Genomic DNA, 3319 nt, shown 5'->3' on the forward strand with positions numbered 1-3319 from the left:
CTCCCTGAGCACTGACTGCCCCTCTGTTTCCTTGCCTCTCAGGCTGTGCAGATGGGACCTTTCCCTCCAGTGCTGGAGGATTCGCCCTTCTCATCTACCATTGTCCCAAGCAGCACAGCGGGTGGGAATCTTAAATGTACCGAGGTGACTTAGGAGCAGAACCCCCCCAGACCTTCCATGCAATTGTCACTTGCCCCTCACTGAGCAGGACTGAAACTGGTGCAGGGAGACTGGTGGGCCATATCCCCTCTGGGCATGAGCAAAGCAGCAGGGTGAAAAAATGATCATGGAGATGCTGGGGACTGAACCCAGGACCTCATACACGCAAAGTATGTGCTCAACCACTGAGCTACATCCCCTAGCAGGTTGTGTTTGCTATGGGTTACACTCAGAGCCCTCCTGTTTCCAGAGCATCCAGTGACCTATAAGCTTCACAAGAAGCCCATTCCCCTCTCTGAGGACCAATCCTGCTCTCCTGGAGGTGACTTGTTCATAGGGGTCACTTTTCAGCAGGGCCAGATTCTATGTGTGGGGCAGAGAGAGTGGGTGCCCTGGTCTCAGGGTGCAGAGATACACTCAGCCATCTCCCCTGCATTGGGTTGAGGGTGCGGCAATCCCCTGCTGCAAGGTCATGGTGGGGGATGCTGTGAGCAGCTCAACACCTCACCCTGGTGGCAGAAGTGGTGTGCGGAGCTCCAGGTGTTTCTAGGATCTGCTATTTCCACCTGCCTGTAAACTCCAGCTTTCCCCAGCACATTCACTGCGGTGCAATTGGGTCACTGTTTCCATGGCTGAACAGCAAAGAATGGCTCCCAGTTTCCCTTCTATCGGCAGCAGGATTAGCCTGTGTCAGTGGTTAATGAGGTGGATCTAGTTGTAGATTGTTATTCATTCCCCACCTTGACAATTCACACAGTCCCTTTCCCAGGCAGATTCCCAGCACCTCAGTGATCCTGGTAGCAGGGTTGGGTCCTGAGATTTTCAGGGTTCTTTTCCCCTCCACCTGGAGTGAACTCAGCTTTTTCCCCATCCCAGACAATCCATGAAATAACAACAGGGCATAAAGAAAGAGGGGAGAGAACATCTCACGGCCAGGGCTGGATGTGCCCAGAGCCCCCTGCTTGTCCATTGTTTCCATGGAATTTGGCCCCCTGCTTTGCAGAAGGGACAGAGAAAGATCTTGCTGTTCCTGTGTCTGTGCAAAGAAAATTGTGCTTCTGTATGAAAGAGAGGTGGGAAATGGCCCCATGATGGGGCAATAGCCTCAGGGTTAAGAGCAAAGGACAATGATGGGAAGGTTCACTATTGACTCAGTAGTTGCATACAAAGGTGCAGGTTTGGCAGTTACACTGGGAAATTCTTGCTCCTTCTCAAGCTCAGGTTGGCCACCCGGTCTAGGTGTAGAAGTTACAACATTTAAACTTGAAAGAGGGGCCAATTTCCCCATCATTTCACACCTTTACACCCAAACACGATGACTTTCTGAATGAACCCTCCTCGTTCAGCCAGAAGATCTTGGGGTGGATGTAGGAGTCACTGGGTAAAATTCTCTGGACTCTGTTCTGAATCAGGTCATAGAATCATAGAATCTCAGGGTTGGAAGGGACCTCAGGAGGTCATCTAGTCCAACCCCCTGCTCAAAGCAGGACAAAACCCAACTAAATCATCCCAGCCAGGGCTTTGTCAAGCCTGACTTTAAAAACCTCTAAGGAAGGAGATTCCACTACCTCCCTAGGTAACCCATTCCAGTTCTTCACCACCCTACTAGTGAAAAAGTTTTTCCTAATATCCAAGCTAAACCTCCCCCTCTGCAACTTGAGACCATTACTCCTTGTTCTATCATCTTCTACCACTGAGAACAGTCTAGATCCAACATCTTGTGAACCCCCTTTCAGGTAGTTGAAAGCAGCGATCAAATCCCCCCTCAGAACAGAGGTACCTAGTGATCTAGTCTGGCTGTAAAATCTATAGATCAACACCATTAATATGAAATTAATCCTCAGAAACGGCTGTTCCCCACCCAGACCCCAGCAAAGGGCTCTCCAGGGAAGGGGGCTGTTGAGGAAGGAAAGAAGAAAGATGTCCTCCCCCTGGAGGAACCGGGCTCTGCGCTTTTGACAGAAAGGAGGGGAAGGAAATGGCCACACGATGGCAGCAGAATCTAAGAAATGAAACACAATAGGCTTATGTCCACACTGCAATGAAACACTCAGGGCTGCCCCATACCAGCTCAGGCTCCCGGGGCTTGGGCTGTGGGTGGTAAATTTGCAGTGTAGCTATCTCGGCTCAGGCTCAATACCGGGCTCTGAGACCCCATAAGGCTGGGAGGGAGTTAAAAAAAAAAAAAGGTAGAACAGCAGTGGAGTATTACCCTGGTCTCAATGGCATTTCTCCATTGGTCTGTCTGCTTTGGGGCAGGGACAATAACACGTCCTGCTGCATTCGTTATTTCAAAGGGCGGTTTAGGATTTTCACTCTCACACATGGTGCATGAAACAGGACTCAACCCTCGGCATAAACTAAACGAGCTGCCCACAGATTCTGGCAGCCACAATGAGGCATTTGGTGTGAGAGCTCAGACCTGACCCTGTCCCACAGGGACGGGGTCATCTGTGAGGGGACTGGGCCACTGACCTACCAGCTCCTAACTCCCAAACTTTCAGTAACTCTATCATCAGTGCCTGTGAGTGTAATTTAAACCATCAAAAAAGTCATAGTGGGCTAGACCATAGTCTGGACTTCGGGTCTGGAAAAGAGCTGGCACAATCCATAGACCAGGTTGTTATATAACATGCACATGGATTTTAACCCTTCACATACAGTAATGGGAAAGTTCTTGGTTCAGGCTTGTGGCAGTGATGGAATAAACTGCAGGTTCAAATCAAGTCTCTGGAGTACATCCTCCTCTGGGATGGGTCATTCAGTCCTTTGTCTAGAGCTTCAGTTTGTAGCAAAGTCCCTCCAGAGGTATGAAGCAGGATTGAAGACAAGATGGAGACGAGGCATCAGCCTTTTCTAGTCTCTTGCCATGTGATCTTTGCTTTCTTTGTCCCAAGGACACTCTGTCCAGCACGTGGCATAGAAACACCTTAGAGTTCTGTCCATAGGCAGGTCCCTGCAGACCTTGCTGAGTCACAAGGCGTATCTGCCTTCTCTCAGTGGGTCGATTGTGTAGCTGATGGTCCTTAATGGGCCATCAAGCAGGCTAGGCAGAACTGACACCAACTTGTCTGGCTGGGGTGTTCCCCGGAAGCAGAGCACAAGTTTGAAATATGGACAGAACAGAGCCAATACTTATAACATCAACTACAAAAATGAT

At 49.7% G+C, this 3319-nt stretch overlaps 1 non-coding gene across 1 annotated transcript; it reads right to left on the reverse strand.

Annotated features, from left to right (window-relative positions):
- Nucleotides 1–287: 287 nt before the first annotated feature.
- TRNAA-UGC lies at nt 288–359 on the reverse strand. Its single transcript has one exon. It is a non-coding gene; the product is annotated as a tRNA-Ala (tRNA).
- Nucleotides 360–3319: the final 2960 nt, after the last annotated feature.

The sequence above is a fragment of the Mauremys mutica genome, unplaced genomic scaffold (assembly GCF_020497125.1).
Source record: "Mauremys mutica isolate MM-2020 ecotype Southern unplaced genomic scaffold, ASM2049712v1 001040F_np12_obj, whole genome shotgun sequence".
Classification (NCBI taxonomy): domain Eukaryota; kingdom Metazoa; phylum Chordata; order Testudines; family Geoemydidae; genus Mauremys; species Mauremys mutica.